We start from the raw sequence: 17855 nt of genomic DNA on the forward strand, positions 1-17855 counted from the left end.
TAACTAGAAGACATGATAAGACATTTTGCCTGCCACATGTGTTATTTTGGGACATTTATAAGTCCTGCCTGCCTCCATGTTTGATAAATTGGTGGTGCAAACACTCAAATGAAATAGTCATGAGTGATGTGATTTTCTGAAATGGTAAACACCTCTTGGTCAAATTCTCAATGATTCATATTTTTTCTCCTGTATAGTGATAGTTAAATTTCTGGAACTCTTGGGATTTTATAAAAGTGGGTGAAAACCACTCTGTGTTTGGATGTAAAATGGAGTTAGATTCTAGGTTCAAGTAATTATAAACAAATTTTTCATTCACACGAATGCCTGGCAGGATATTTGAAAACTGTGGAGGATGCAGGACCGTTCTTTGTTGTATTGAGCATTGAACGACTTTTAACATTCTTGGTTGATACCTGATGTGTGTAGTGTCTCCTAATGATTGTGACAACCAGAAATACTAATTTCCAAAAATGCCCCTAGAGGGTGGTACAGTCCTCATATAGAATATACTGACTGTAGAACAAATGGTACAGGATGCAGGCAAGAGTCATAGTATTGGATTTGAATTTAAGGTCTTCTACTTACTGACTTCCTATTGACTTTGTGATATTGGGCAAGGTAGTTAACCTCTCTTGGCCCTGGTTTCCTTTCTGGAAAACTGGGAAGATGATATCTTACAGAATTAAGTAGATAAAATGTTAAATTTTAGGTACTTGACATGTGCTTAATGTGGATGGGACTGTGTCTCTTTTAATCACTGTGCTATTTCTCCATACTAGTAGGCACTTAATAAATACTTGCTGTTATTATTGAACTCCTATGTGTCACACTGTGTTCCAATATTGAGAGTATGTGAGGAAGTGATTGCTTACAGTAGGCTCCAGACCTGTCATCTGTGTCTTCTTGTGTTGTGGAACTTGTGAATCCTAATTGAGGATGCTGTCTCTTTGGGATTACGGCTCCAGTTTCCCAGAGAGTGTTAAATTCAAAATATGATGGTTTGCTTTCTGTTTGAAAGAGACCTGTGGATAAGGGTCTACCTCTAGGTACATTAGTTTCCCGGAATCTTAATGTTTTTCTTACTCGTTTATGTTGTTTTGCTAATGTCAGAGTGATGGTGGAGGTTATGGTAAAAGGTTTAGGACCTTACGTCTTTTGTTAATCCTGGTCTTTGTTACATAGATTTTTAAAATAACGCACCAATAATTTCTTCCTCCTTTTTAGCTCTTTTTCTTCTTCCTGTGATTTTGGCCAACTAAAGTTTATGTATTGTGCCTCCTGGGTAAATATTTGCTATCTTTGTCCTGTTATTTGACTTGTTTAACTGTTATCCTACTTAATTCAAACTACTTACTAAAAGACTAAGATGGAATAGTACTTCTGGCAATTTTAATGAGACTAATTACTTTGAAAATGTTGGAAGGAACTCCTAGTCTTCCTTTTTAAATTGCCATCCCATTTATTTAAAAGAGGAAGCATTTAATCTGTAAATGCTGCTCTGCATTTTATAGAATGATGAACCTTACAAATACTGTGGTTTTTCCTCAAATGTTTATTAAAATTTTAACTCACATAAATATATGATTATCATGAACAAGAGTTCTTAAAGCAGTCACTTTGCTTGGATATTTGCACTGTGAAAATGCAAAAATTTCTGTTTTCTCTTCCTTTTTTTCTTTCAGGTCACCTTTGGGTCAGGCATTGCTGCTTTTGCAAATCTGCTTGCCCTTGACCTTTGGTTACTAAGAGTTTAAGTTTGGTTTTGAGCCGGTGATTGCTGCAGTCTTTAAAGCTTAATAAATGTTTAGCATTCATATGATTTAACCAGTTGTCTTTAAACATTTGGTCACTTCTACAAGAAAAGTAGCTGTATTGTCAGTTGCAGATTCTGTTACCAAAGTCTGATTCTGGAGCATTCCATAAAATTACTGAAAATCTATCTGATTAAAAATCATATTGGTTCATACGGTTTTAGGTTGTTTTAAAACCTGAAGATTCTTTTATGTACAATTTTCTGAATCAGCTTCAATAAGTTCATGAGTATTTTAGATAATGACCATATGTTTTTTTTTTTTACCTGTTAAAAAGTTAAAAATATTTTAAATCTATTCTCAGTTTTGGGGCGCCTGGGTGGCTCATTTGGTTAAGTGTCCGACACTTGATTTCGGCTCAGGTCACGATCTCAGGCTCCTGGGATCAAGCCCCTTGTTGGGCTCCATGCTCAGCAGGGAGTCAGCTTCTTTCTCTCTGTCGCTTTCTCTCAGATAAATCTTTATTCTTAGTTTTTACACTTAAATCGGATAAAATTTTATTCATTTCCAGTGCTGTGACAGCTTATTTTATATTTGCATTTGAATAGCATTTATAATTTCTCTTCACTTGCAGATGATATTTCATTGTTTTGCTTATTAGTAAGCTTATGGAGCATTTCTTTAACTCTACCATACAAGAAACGTGATATGGGATATTGTGAGGATTAAGACTTAACCATAACACATAATCGGTTGTATTCAATCTCATTTCTATCTGTTTGCAACACAAGGGGTTTCTGGACTTCTTAGATTTCTTGTGTGTGTATGCAGGAAAGAAGATGGGATTTTGTGTCCTTTGAGTTGCTGATCAAAGTGTAAATTCCTAAGAAGTCTCTTTACTTCTGTGTCATAATATATTGTAGGAAGCCGAACAGGTTGCTTTTCTCTGTTAGGGAACACGATAAAATCAGGTCTATTTGCCTGTGTCCAAAGTCGGTGTCCTCCTTTAGTTGTATCATTCTGATGAGAACCCCAGTTGTTGGTTTGCTTGCTTTTGTCTTTATTTATATAACTTCGTTCTTAGAGTCATTTGTTATTGACTGCTCTTTACTAATAGTATATGGCTAAATAGTTACATTTTTCCTGAGGTACTTAAGATCTCCTGCCTCACTAAAATGTATAGGTGCTCTATTAAAATGTATTCATTTAGTAAGACCAGGTTTAATAATTAAGATTTAAGGTTCTACTAGATCACTAATGTTTTCACTTAATTGCAGGGGACAGTTTATTCTCAAGTATAGACTCTGTTTTCTGAGGTTTTGGGGAACCAAGACTATGTTGCTGATCTTTATGTTGCTCTGGATGTATAAATGTAATTTTGTGTATAAAAATAGTTTCCAAATCTTTACTTAGGAGAACAGAAGAGAAAGATAAAAGTAAAATTTTAATTGGGGGAGTGTTCATGGTTTTTGGTCCTAGTAGTCTAATGTGAACAATGATTACAGTGTTTTATTTGCATTTTTAATATTGATCAGTTTTCTTTTAAATTTGTTTGCTTATAAGATTGAGAGCATGTATGGTCACTGAATTGTTGAATTGGGAATTTAATATGAATATAGTCCCATGTCTGTATCAAAGATTTGTATATTTTTTGGGGGGGAGTGGGAGGCATAAATATACAAAGCCTTAGCTGTTGTAAGAGTTGCATGTGGTTCCTTCTCCTGTTCTATTTTATCTGCATTCACAAAGGAATTTGGAAAAATTAGAATGGATTAAAAGAAGAGGAACAGTAATTATTAGTATGGAAACAAGGACGCATGGAAAACATACAGCAATGGTTCTTAAATATTCTTAAGTCCTTGATAGTTCACTCTGATGTATGTTATCCTCTGCACCCTGTACTGAATCACAAAGGTCATTAGCATGACCTATATAAATACATTTTTATCAGAAAAATATTGAACAGAATCAGAGTATGATTTACTTTCCTTTGGGAAACTAGTGTGGGGCAGTGAATGTGACCTGCTCTCATGTCAGTTCCCTAGGCGATACACATTCTTCAGTTTGGGGCCCTCACCTTTCCTACCCATTTTTCTGGTAGAGACAGTTAAGTCCTGGAAAAGTGATGGTCCTCTATAGGACCTGATGACAGTTCTGAGAAAGCTATAATGCCTGGTACTTAATAGTTGTCCAATAAATATTTATGGAGGGAACTCTTAGGCAACTAACCCCAGCCCAGGGTATGATGTAGGTTTCAAGTTTCTGTGGGATAAATTTCTGTCCATTTTGGTAGTCTAAGAGTGGATAAAATCCACTGTGAAGCTTCTTCAGAGGTCTGCAGCATGGTCAACAGGGAGTGTGAAGATATATATTCAAGCATGGGCTATTCTACTTAAAGATACTTGCTTATAGCATAGTTATCCGACATGGTTTAATAATTGTCATGAAAGCCAAATACTAGCAATGCTAGTGATCATTAACTTGGAGGATGATCAGATAGTACATAGGCTTGGCCAATTGGCCAATTCGTATTCTGTCATTCCTGTTGAACAAAAGAAAAAGTGTAGGTGGATGCGTTTAATAGGCATTATTTTCACTTATGCTTATGCCACAAACTGTTCTTCTCACTTACTTTTTTCCTGTCATACTCACCCTGACTTTTTAACTCCATGACAATACATGCAGAGATGAGGTTTCTTACTTAGGGAAGTTATTAACCATCTCAAAGACACAAAGTTAATAAGTGGCAGAACCAGGAATTGAACCAGTATGTTGATGTCTCCAAGCTCTTTATATCATGCTGACTCAAATCAGGTGTCTGGGTGATTGGAAATGGTTGTAATAGAGAGTTAGAAATGTATAAATTATAAAAGTACAAATGTATAACTGTATGCACAATTGGAAAACTGAGATAGGCTACCAGATACACTTGAAATCATACCGCCATACTCTCCTCCATAAAGTTGTAGTTCTAAATAATCAGCTTGAGTTCTGATTAATGTTGATTTTCTAGGATGCAAATTTTTGCCTTTATTTGACTTGCAACCTGCTTTATAGAGTTAGTGATTTATTGAATATCTTGGAAGCAAGTCCTTGACAGGCAGTATTTTAAGGTGAAATTGCTGGGTGAGGATTTTGTTAACCTGACATTTTGTGGTTTCGCCTCATAAAACTGGCAAAGGACTCTCAGCATGGAATGTTAATGGGGTGAAGTAATGAATGCAGGCTGGGATACAAGCAACCAGACATGAGCAGTCCTATAGTTCATACTCCATGCTTCTTGGGGGAGGTCTTTGTAGACAGTAGCTTTTCTAAAAGATAAAAGCAGTAGGAAATCTTTTTAACTCAGCAGTTGATCAAACTCTTTTTCTGAAACTTAGAAGCCAAGCAATGGTATGAACATGGGAAAGTAATTAAAGTTAAGCAAGTGCAATCTCTCATGATAGTTTTCACTTTCTCAAGCTGTTGAAGTAAATAATTATTGAGTACCTATTTCCTCTCACCAAATATTAGCCTTTTTATTCCATTCAGCTTTTCAGTATTCCTGTTTTACTTGGTTTTCCCAATCTCTCAATAAGATAACAAATTTAATGTTAGTTGTGCAGATTTTAGGCTGTTTATGTGGGCATTTTGGAGTAGTTATTGTGGGGCTGTTATTTCAGAATGCACTGTACCAGAATTGTTTGATAAAAGCTAAAGTGCCTCTTATCAAAACTTTTTGATCACATATTATATATTTTACACTGTAAAATTACTTACAGTATGTATTTAATTTTTTCACAGTGTCAAGTTAACAAAATCCTCACACAGCAATTTCAGCTTAAAATACTGCCTGTCATGGACTTGTTTCCAAAATAGTCAATAAATCACTAACTCTGTAAAACAGGTTGCAAGTCACATATATGCAAAATTTTGCATCAGAGAACAATCAAGATCAGAACACAAGTGAGAAGCAAGAGGGTAGAGAGAAGGCAGTCAGCACATTTAGGATAGGATGCTAGTGGGACAGACCACACTACCAACATCTGGTGGCATGCAGTGTTTATGTTTTCTCTACTTTGACTCTTACGGACTACTAGTTTATTATCTATGTTTACACACATGACTTCCACCTGTGTTTTATAAGCTGCTTGCTTACACATTTTATGAGTTCTACCTACCTATATCTCATAAGATACTAATTTACTGTCTATGGTTAACATTTCTTAGGAATTTTATCCATCTTTTTAAAAAATTTATAGTGTAATTGAATATTCTCAACCAATACATAATGTGCACCTTATAGAAATTGTGCTTCAGGGGCGCCTGGGTGGCTCAGTCGTTAAGCATCTGCCTTCGGCTCAGGTCGTGATCCCAGGGTCCTGGGATTGAGCCCCGCATTGGGCTCCCTGCTCAGCGGGAAGCCTGCTTCTCCCTCTCCCACTCGTGTTCCCTCTCTCGCTGTGTCTCTGTCAAATAAATAAAATCTTAAAAAAAAAAAAAGAAATTGTGCTTCAATCAAGGTTTAATCAGAGAAGTAGACCACTAGGAGATACACATAGAAGGGATTTATTAAAAAGATTTCTCCATACTCAACCGTGAGTTTTATAAGATTGATAAGAGGCACTTTCTTTAAACTGTCTGTGGAAGTTGTTTCTTTTCTGTTTGGTGCTGTTACCCGAAATCAGCAAGGCAGAAAGTCAAGAAGGGAAGACAGACATGAATTAAGCTTAGGGAAGCAAAGACAAATGGGAACCTGTGAGCATTGGTGGAACTTGGTCTCTTAATATTTCCAACTTTGATGATACAGGTATCCTGTGAGAGAATATGGTATCCTTTATCACATAGCTAACAATGAACAATGCTCCCAGTCCTGGAGTCAGAGAAGTTGAAGGAGGAGGTTTGGCAAAAGCTGGAGTTGCCATGGGGCTGGCTGCAAACCTGTGCCAACTAGGTGACCAGCAGATCAGCAGAGACATACGTGAGCAACAGTACCACCTCTTGCCATGCTGGCATTCTCAGTGTGAAATATGGCGGTTACTTCATTTCTGCCCTCCAAATCTTGCTGAAAATATCTTTTTTAAAAGATTTTATTCATTTATTAGAGAGAGAGAGAGAATGAGAGTGAGCAGGAGTGGGGGCAGGGGAAGGGCAGAGGGAGAAGCAGACTCTCCACTGAGCAGGGAGCCTGACGCGCGGGGCTCAATCCCAGGACCCTGGGATCATGACCTGAGCCGAAGGCAGATACTTAACTGACTGAGCCGCCCAGGCGCCCCTGAAAACATCTCTGTAGCCCACGCTAACTGAGCTATCTACAGAAGAGTATTTTAAGAAGTGTACTTCTAGTTTTTAGTCGGGTTGGTATATTTAGATATACCATATATTCTATTTGAATTTAAATTTTTCTCAATTGATTCAACTCCTTTATGAGTAACTACAAGTAATTATTGAGCATTTACTATGTGCCAGACACCATCCCATGCTGTGAGCATACATTAGATTACTTAAATGTCACAACAATCCTGTGAGGTATATCTACTCTTCCCTCTCTTTTTTAAACATGTGCAGAAACCATGGAGAGGTTCATTAACTTACCTGAGGTGGAGAGGTATAGCTGTCAGTTATGGAGAAAAGAGTTCAATGTCAGAAAGTTTAATAGCAGTCTTTTGCTTTTAACCACATATAGACTGCAAACAAAAGGGGGACACAGCAATGAGGATGGGTTGGTATAGCATTCCACCAGGGAAGCCAAGTAGTAATTTTTAGGTAATGTAGAGCCTTTGAGGGATGGAAAGGTCCAAAGTAAGCAACCTTAGTGGAATGGCACTAGTAGGTGGTAGGTTACTGCAAGGAATTTCATACCATTGCTCTTTTATTTAGTGACTAGGTTAGGTTGCTCCTCAGCTAAGACCTACTGTGCTTATTTTGTCACTTGGAATACTCCTTGGCTTATACTGTGTATGCCTAGGAATATAAATACCCTCCTTCGAGAAGTCCTGCTCAGGATGGTTTCTAAGGTTCCATTAGTTTGGCTGTTCTTGGACTGTAGGACTTTTCTACTTGTGAAGCGTTATCTTACCAGACTGAGTGAAATTTTAATTCTGTTGGCATTTTTTTGAGAGGTCTTCTAGGCCCTGTATTTTAGTTTGGGGCATCTTGTTTTAAACTTCATTTGCTTCAGTAAACACTAAGGTAAGCAGCTTTGTGATTAGCATCTACACTATTTCCGAGCATGTGTTTTAGTAAAATGAATATTTTTGAAAAGTTATATTTTGAAGGTATTCTGGAAGGAGAGTGTGATCTATATATCTTGTTTGACAAAATCACCATAGGGAATGGTGAATCAAAATTTTTCATCTACATTTTTTGCCCTGAGGTCAGTGTGTGTTGTTAGCAGTTCAAGGAAATCTATCTACATCAAGGGGGAAAAACCCTGTTAGTTCTAAATTATAAATAAAATTTACCTTTTTGCAGCCTGACTGCCAATTTCAGTTTTGAAGCAACTTCTTTCTTTCTGAGCCATCAGCTGCAGTGGATTACGTTAAACATAACCACTAAGCCTTCCCAGCGATCTTTACCTTCCTGTTTGTGTCATGACAATATTCTCTGGGATTTCACTAAATAGTGTCTTTCTTATCATCTTGACAGATTCTAAAAATAGACCACAGCACAGAAATTCTAACAGTAAGAAATTTACTGATTACTTCAGGTTACTTCAGTGTTCTTGTAGAGCAAAAAAAATGTTTTGATAATGGCTCTATCGACATTTTGGACCAGATAATTTTAGTGCATTTTAGGATGATTTTGCAGCATCTTTGATCTCTAGATACCAGTAGTACCTTCCAAGTTGTTACAACCAAAAATGTGCCAAGGAAGCTGCCAGTGTTTGAGAACCACTTCTTTGGCATGCATGTTGTATTCTGTAATGTATTTTTTAACCAACAGAGATGCCTATTTAGACGTGTTTGCCTAGGATTTTAGAAGAGAGCTTAAAATATGGGCATATTTGGAGTAGCTATCTTGAGCTGTTATTTCAGAAGTTACCGTAGTAGAATTGTTTCATAAAAGTTAAGATATTTCTTATCAGAACTTTTTGATCACATATGTAATACTAAACAATAGTATGGTCCTCATTGTTAAGTTATTATTGCCATTCATAGAAAATATGAAGTCCTAAATAGTGTCTTTCTTATCATATAATTAACAATATATGAAGTCCTAGTCAGGGGCCAATGATGGGGTTTGTTTGTGTGTGTTTAATCACCTTTCTTATTTGAAGGGTGGGACTTTAGAAGAGAAAGGAGAATTTGGGAATTTAATCAAGTACTGAGTAAATAGAATGAAAGAACAGGATTGTTCTTTCTGAACATCATTTAAGATACTTGGTTATTACCTCTGGACTCAAGTTCCTGCATTATTCCTCCTGTGGTCTTCTTGTTTCCCTTACCCCAACTCTCAGTCTGAATTAATTGTATCTCCTGAATGTTCCCTCCTATGTCCTCTATTTTTTTTTTAATATCCAGGTGTTGTCACCTATATTTTAATTTGTGATTGTCTCCTATCTTCCATGTTGTGGGGAAAATGGAGTGCTGGGTTGAAAAGTGAAGTAATGGTCACCTGGGTGGCTTAGCCGGTTAAGCGGCTGCCTTCGGCTCAGGTCATGATCCCAGGGTCCTGGGATCGAGTCCCGCATCGGGCTCCCTGCTCAGCGGGGAGCCTGCTTCTCCCTCTCCCTCTGCCTGCCTCTCTGCCTACTTGTTCTCTCTCTCTCTGTGTCAAATAAATAAGTAAAATCTTAAAAAAAAAAAGTGTAGTTAGAAGAAAATCATAATGGTAAGAGGGGCTACATTAAGAAGTTAATTGATCTAGGGGCGCCTGGGTGGCTCAGTCGTTAAGCATCTGCCTTCGGCTCAGGTCATGATCCCAGGGTCCTGGGATCGAGTCCCGCATCGGGCTCCCTGCTCAGCCGGGAGCCTGCTTCTCCCGCTCCCCCTGCTTGTGTTCCCTCTCTAGCTGTCTCTCTCTCTGTGTCAAATAAATCAATAAAATCCTAAAAAAAAAAAAAGTTAATTGATCTAGTCATGTCTACAAACAGAGAATTGTAACCATCAATATCTTTTGTTTTTTAAGTTCCCATTACAACTTTTTTTTATGTATCTAAACGCCGCTAGTCAAAAACTTATTCCTTTTTTCTCCCATTTTAAAGCAATTTTGGACAAGTTTTGTTCTTTATTGAATTGTAGTATTAGGTGCTATTCAGTCTTTAAGAAAATCTGTATTATTTTTGGTAAGCATTGTTCCTTCACTTTTTAGCTTTCATTCACATATATATTAAAATGCTCTACTTCAGATTCCTTAATCATAGATAATTTTATTGCATATCCACTGAACTTCCTCTAATTTTTTTAATATCCTTTTCAGAATAAGGATAGATGGTTCTACTGAACTCTCACCTAGTTAATCACGGGGATAAGGCCTACAGAAGAAAAACTTGTGAAGACTGCTGACAATTTGCTTAGCTGTATTTTTGTTATGAATTGGTCCTGTGAAGTGCTTAGAAAACCTTACTTCAGGGATCAGCTTTGTTCATTTTAAGCAGTGTCTTACTGCATTACAAGCTAGTCATTTAGTACAGTAGCTACTCTAGTCAGCCCTCCATGACAGTAGAACTGTCAGACTGGCTAGCAACATTATTTACAGCTTAATTCTAGCATCATGCCGTTTATAGCTGTGGGGCAGATACAACTCCTTTATGAAGAAGTTCTCTGTTTTAATAGACTTAATGTTCTCATTGGCATAAATGATACTAGTAGTTTTAGCGAATAAAATTTTAAATTCTGAATTGCTAAAAAAGTGATACTTTGACTAGCAAATTAAGGATCATTTTAATTTGAAGAAAGACAGCTGATTATGTTAACATAAAACATCTGGGTTGTATTTATGCATTTTTGTACAAATCAACACAATACACTTTTATTTTTTATTTTTTGAGCGGGAGGTGGGGAGGGGCAGAGGGGGAGAGAGAGTCTTAAGCACGCTCCACGCCCAGCACAGAGAAGCCTGACGTGGGGCTCGATCTCACAACCCTGAGATCATAACCTGAGCCAAAATTAAGAGTTGGAGGCTTAACTGACTAAGCCGCCCCTGTGCCCCAACACAATAAACTTCTTAATGTATTTTGACTTCAGTGGAGTTTGGTGTAGATAAAATTGTAACAAAGCTGGAAGTGAAATCTGAAAGCTGCTACAGAAAAAGTTATTTAAAGTATTGCATGTGTACATGAGGCAGAAGAATACATTGAGTGATCTTATATTTTATAGGTAGTTGACAGGAGAAATTGTCAATGTTTTGAGCTCACCGTTGTAACTACAGAAGGATAACTTTAAGAATTTAAGGGAAATGAATAATTAACAATATATTTAGTTTAAATTTCATTTTGTTCAAGGGATATTTTGTTAATTTAAAGTAATTTTTTTAGGACCAAAAAGGTTAACATGCTCAAGCCTCTAGGTGAGATTTTTGTTAAGTCATCTTACAAGTAAGTTTGAAATAAGCAGTGATAAAATTTCCCTTGTGCTCTAGAATTATGGTTACTAAAAAGCAAAAATAGAGTATCTTACCTTTTTCCCCCGAATCTTTGCTAATATCTTCATTTATGTATTAGTGTATTTTTGCCTCTTTGGGGGAGGGCTAAACAAAACAACATCAATTAACAGTATCAATTAAGTATTTGAAACCTAATTACAAAGTCAGTTTTTCAAAAGTTTGGGAATCATTGTAGCGTCATTTTCACAACCCCAGCAACCTACATTAGAATAGAGGTTTGTTTCTTATCTATTATAGGAAAATTTTCATTTAATTGGGTTTCAACAATATTGATAAATGAAGTGGAAGAGATTTGTCCTGTCTAATATCCTGACGTGTGAAACTGTGTCAGTTAAAATCAGTGTGAAGACTCATTGGGTCATTTAAGTAATAGCCTGTGACTTACCCATTTTCCATTCTATGTCTTTCAGTTCACAGAAGAAATGGCTGAATTTTAAACTCAAGATCATTGGATTAAAATATTATTTTTAACAGGTCTTAAATATTTGCAAAGAAATAGAAAAATCAGGCATCAGTAAGGCTAAGATTTGTAGTTACCATGTTAGTCTTTTCATTAAATGGCCATTTTATGCAAGTAAGGGATCAGGTAACTTTTTTTTGAATCAGTTCGTGTTTTAGGCCAAATTAAATGTTCTTTGATGTATTCTGAGGAATTGATTCAGTAATTAAGTATCCAAGGGGCTAAGTGTGGAAAGGATGTTTACAAGTACAAAGTGAATGTTACACTTACCAGAATCCTTACTTAACTTCAGTGCTTTATGTACATTGAGTTAGGTTATCCTTCAAAACATTCTTAAATGCACAGCATGGGATTCAAGATAAAAGATTTAGATTAAAAGATTTTATCCATTCCTTTCATATTCCCCATAATAAAGATTCTTCTTTAAATTTCCAGTGTGGAAAAAAAAAGAAAAAAGTTTCCTGTGTGAATTATAAACTTTTAAATAGTAGACTTCAATAACTTTCACTTTTTTGTCCATCTATTTGTCTTGAAATTGTACTGGTATTGCATTAACCTCATTTTGATAGGAAAGGAAAGAAAAAATTGAGTCACATGTTTTCTATAGCAGGGTAGTCAAGTATAATAACATTGTTTAATTTCCTTAATAAGAAGCAGTCAAGTGATTCCAGGGCCACTTAGAGAAGGATTTAGCCCTCTAGCAGTGGTTTATCGCTTAATGCATATATGAAGAAATCATAATTGTTTAGATATAGCTGTATCAAAATCTCTTTATTTTTTTTTTTTTTTTTTTTTTTTTTTTTTTTTAAAGATTTTATTTATTTATTTGAGAGAGAGAGAATGAGAGAGAGCGAGTACATGAGAGGGGGGAGGGTCAGAGGGAGAAGCAGACTCCCTGCCGAGCAGGGAGCCCGATGCGGGACTCGATCCAGGGACTCCAGGATCATGACCTGAGCCGAAGGCAGTCGCTTAACCAACTGAGCCACCCAGGCGCCCCAAAATCTCTTTAAATAATAGTGCTTTGTCTCTTTAAATAGTACCGCTTTAGTGGCAACTTGGCAAGGAGAGTTTGGAGGGTTGTAGAGTTCATATATTTTAGAAAAGAATAAGATATTTAAAAATGTAACTTTCTTATGGCCTTATATCTTTAAATTCTTGCCTTCTTAGGTGGATCAGGGAGACATAAAATTAATGCCTAGAAAATCTGTTTCTTGGAGAAAGATGTGCAAGGAGAATAAAGGGCATATATATGTTTTTTTAATTTTTTAAATTAAGCCTTTTATTTAGAGATAATTGTAGATCCACATGTAGTTCTAAGAAATACTAGAGAGAGACCATATATACCCTGTCCCCGTTTTCTCTCAATGATAACATCTTTCAAAACTATAATACAGTATCCCAATCAGGATATTGGCAATTTACTAATCTTATTCAGATTTCTCTCATTTTATTTGTACTTCTGTGTGTGTTCATTCTGTGTAATTATATTACACGTTCAGATTTAATTAGATTTATGTATCTACTGCCGCAGTCAAAATACAGAGCAGTTCCATTACCAGGATCCCTTCTTTCACTGTTTTATAACCATAACCACTTAGCTCCTGCTTTCTCCTTCCAGCCTACTCCAGTCTCACATCTTAACCACTGACAACCACTAATACATTCTCCATTTTTATAATTTTGTTAAAGAATGTTATATAAATATAGTCATGTATGTAGTGTGTAACCTTTTAGGAATGGCTTTTTTCATCCAGCGTAATTCTCTGATCGGTTGATCGATCTATCTATCTGTCTGTCTATCTGTCTCATTGTCAGATTTTTGCTCAACATAATGTTTTTGAAATTATGCATAATTTGTGTCTCAGTCGTTTATTATTTTTTATTGTCAAGTATTATTCCAGTATACAGATATGATACAGTTTTTCCATTCTATTGTTGATGGACATTTGGGTTGTTTCCAGTTTGGAGTTATTGTGATTAAAGCTGCTTTGACATTCTTGTACAAATCTTTTGTGGACACACATTTTCATTTGTGTTGCATGCATATTTAGGAATGTAGTTGATGATATAGGATAGGTATATGTTTATAACAAAATGCTAAACCTTATATCCAAGGGGTTGTGTGATTTAACATCCCCACCAGCAATATGTGTTACAGTCATTCCATCCATGTCTTTGTCAATATTTGGTGTAACCATTTTGATATTATCTTTTCTACAAAGCATTAAAAGGTATCCCGTGCTGATATTAATTTGTTTTTATCTGATGACTAATTATATTAATCTTTTCATTTGCTTTTTGGTACTTGATACCTTCTCTTGTGATGTTGGTTGTTTTATATTGGCAGTTTGTCTTACTGAGTTGTTAGGGTTCCTCATATGTTCTTCTATGTGTGGAGGACTTTTTTCCTAGTCTGGCAGTCCCAGTAAGGAGCAAAATTTTAAAATTTTGATGTAGTCAAATTTTATCAATTTTTCAATGATTAATGCTTTTTGTATTTTAGATTTTTCTAAGAAATCTGATAGTCTTGTAAATTTTTTTTCTAAAAACTTTATAGTTTAGCTTTATTTTTAGGTCTGTAATATATCTTAAATCAGTTTTCATGAATAGTGTTTGGTTGGGATCAAGGTTTTCTTTTTTCTTTTTTTTTTTAAGATTTTATTTATTTATTCGACAGAAAGAGTGAGAAAGTACAAGCAGGGGAAGCTGTAGAGGGAGAGGGAGAAGCAGACTCCCCGCTGAGCAGGGAGCCCAACGTGGGGCTCAATCCCAGGACCCTGGGATCATGACCTGAGCCGAAGGCAGATGCTTAACCCTCTGAGCCACCCAGGCGCCCTGGGATCAAGGTTTTCAATATTATTTTTCCCCATTTGTTTATTCAGTTGTTAAAACTGTCTATTGAAAAGCCTTTCTTTCCTCATTGAATTGCATTGGCATCTTTGTCAAAAATCAGTTGACAGTATATTTGTAGGTCTGTTTCTGGAATGTATTCTGTTTCATTAACCTATTTATGTTTATGCCAATATCCATGGGTCGTCTTTGCTGTAGCTGTATCCTGAATCTTGACATTAGATAGCGTGAGTTCTCTAACTTTATCTGTTTTAAAGATGGTTTAGGTTATTTTCTTTGTTTGCCGACATAAAAATACAGAATGATATAATGAATATCTCAGCTCTAAAAATCATTACAAATACATATTGGGTCTCCCTTTTTTCTTTCCCCGTCATGTTCTTCTCCCTCTTTACCATATTAGAATTGGCCACTGTTCTGAAGTTTAGCAGTCATTATTCCTGTGCCTGTGTTTGCCTTTATACTTTTAGTATATATGTATGATTTAAAAATAGTGAAGTTTCATATTGTTTTGCATGTCTTGATTTATGATTTGTATTCTTTTGAAAATTGCTTTTTTATTCAATATTAAGTTTTTATTCCTAGAACTCTTATTTGGTCATTTATGTAGTAATTTTTCTTTTCTTTTTCTTTTTTTTTTTTTTAAGATTTTTTATTTATTTGCGAGAGAGAGAATGAGAGACAGAGAGCATGAGAGGGGGGAGGGTCAGAGGGAGAAGCAGACTCCCTGCTGAGCAGGGAGCCCGATGTGGGACTCGATCCCGGGACTCCAGGATCATGACCTGAGCCGAAGGCCGTCGCTTAACCAGCTGAGCCACCCAGGCACCCCTATGTAGTAATTTTTCTTATGAACATACTACAGTTTATTCTCTCACCATGGTTCTCATATCTCATCACAGCCTATCTAATGCCATTTTTTTTTTTTTTTTTTGATGCCATGTTTCTTATACTAGTGGGTAGTGTCAGGGATAGGACAAAACTCCTATTGTGACAACAATGCACAGAGTTAACCTTGCTCTTTTTGCTGGATAGCACCAATAAGCAGATTGTTAATGATATTGTCCAGGTAGCCCCAGAACTTGAGCTAGGTGCTAGCTGTCAGGTTATGGTCAATGGTATACTCTCCTTTGACTTTTTTTTTTTTTTTTTTAATTTTTTTAAGTAATCTCCACACCCAACATGGGGTTTGAATTCATGACCCCAAGATCAAGAGTCTCACGTTCTGACTGAGCCAGCCAGGCACCCCTCTCCTTTGACTTTTATAAGGATCTATCTGTAGGTCATTTAAGTCTTTGCCATCGCATGTGTGGAAAGGCTTCAGGAGCTGCAGGTGCTTGCTGGTGGGGCTCTTATCTACCTCCCTGCCCACTGCTATTCTTAGGGACAGGGGCTGGTATGTATCTCGCCTGGGGGTTGATCTCTACTTAGTGAAGCTCATCTGCATCTGGAGCCTCCAGTTTGAACTTCCTGCCATTCTTGCCTCTCAGGAAGTCAGTCTCTGAGTTGAACCTGAGGGTGCCAGGAGTGGCCAGAGTTGTGATAAGTTTGGGGGATGCAATGAAGGTATGGATCTTAGGGTTCATGTTATTTTGGCCAGTGAAGTTCCTGTTTGTAGGAGGTTATGACTGCAGTTTTTCTCTCGTTGGTGTCCTTTCTGTTCTACTGGTCAGTGCAGTGGCCACAGATGTTGGCTGCGACAACGCCACCCATATCCTATAGAATCTAAGCATAACCATTCCGCTCAGCTGTGGTGTAGGTCTCTTTGAATCTCAGTGCAATGGTGAGCTGGGATTTGCTCTTGAGCCTGTGAGCCAGCACCGGCTTGGCCACATCTGCTGAATGCCCCCCGTGCTCTCACAGCATGAGCTGGTGCCGCTGCAGACCCACTGGAGGTACAGAGAACATTCTGCCTTCCCTGCCGCAGTACCTCCTTCTGCCACAGGGTGGGCCAGAACGGGGTAAAGGGCTCGTTAATGTATGACTTCAGCTTGTTGAGGTTAATTTCAATCAGTTGTTTATAATGACAGCCAGGGTCAGGTACCAAGTGTACTTGATTTTATATGCAAGATTGGCCATGTCTCCTTGCCCTGCTTAACTTAGGTATTTCTTCATTTTGTGCTTGTAAGAAAACACTGAGGGCCCCAATATGTACCCATGTTGCAGATTGTCATCATGTCAGTATAGGAGATGGAGTCCACACCAGACCTATGCTACTCCACCATAGTATTCATGCTACCTTTCACCACAAGGATGTCTGCCATTTTTAGGATCACATCTGTGGGTGATATCTAGCTGGAGAGCATGCTGATAAGCTTCACACCCATCATTTGGGGACTGTCAACTTCCAGGAAGTCCCAAACTTGCCATCCACAGTTTCAGCACCCCCAATGCCAATATAGATGCTCCACAGGCCACCACTATTGGGAGTGTGGGAGTAAATGCCAATCAGAAGATTGCAGGGTGTGCGTAGTTTTCCAAAATGATCTGGTGAATGATTCCAGATCCAGGCCTCCTGAAGCCCATGCTATTCTTGGAAACTGTAGTTGCCAGAAATGTATATATTTCCTGGTTTATGTCTTTGGCCTGGTGTAGCTCGCTCTTGGCCCCGAAGATGGGTCTTGATCCAGTGGTCATAGTGGATGGTGGATGGCATGCTATTTTGGGCACCTACTGCTGAAGAACCTGCTCAGTGATGTCCTGCATAGTTCTATAGTTGGGCTGCATGCAGCTACAGATACATCCTGGCCCACTCAGTCTCCTGGTTGGCTGGAGTCATCCAGGTTGTCATACACAATCTTTTTGAGAGGATCAGAGGCGGATTCAATAATTTGTGGACAATGTTAATGTTCTTCTCTAGCAGGTCAGTGTGGATGTACTCACTGGGCTCAGATTGTCACATCTTGACTCATTGGCACAGGACTGCTGCTATATGGTATTTCTGCACACCTAGGGCTTTCTGCAGGTGGGTCACTAATAGGCTATAAGGCATCATTTTGTGGACTGACAAAAGATTAGGTTACATCTTAACAAATACTTATTTTTAAAAAATGAAGTTTTCAAGTTCCACAAAAATCTGTATTTGAATTTTATTACCTTATTATTTTATTATTTTTTTAAGTAGTCTCTACACCCAACATGAGGCCTGAGCTCATGACCCCAAGATCAAGAGTCGGTTGCTCTACCAACTGAGCCAGCCAGGTGCTCCT

The 17855-nt window shown here is 37.3% G+C and overlaps 1 protein-coding gene and 1 pseudogene across 7 annotated transcripts in view; one reads left to right on the forward strand and one right to left on the reverse strand.

The window, feature by feature from the left end:
* Window positions 1–17855, forward strand: part of VPS13B (vacuolar protein sorting 13 homolog B) — a 749374-nt gene that overhangs the window by 258506 nt on the left and 473013 nt on the right. The gene's annotated exons all lie outside the window — the stretch shown is intronic.
* LOC116643216 lies at window positions 4221–17649 on the reverse strand (annotated as a pseudogene).

This window comes from Phoca vitulina, unplaced genomic scaffold (genome assembly GCF_004348235.1).
Source record: "Phoca vitulina isolate PV1807 unplaced genomic scaffold, GSC_HSeal_1.0 scaffold25, whole genome shotgun sequence".
NCBI classification, from domain to species: domain Eukaryota; kingdom Metazoa; phylum Chordata; class Mammalia; order Carnivora; family Phocidae; genus Phoca; species Phoca vitulina.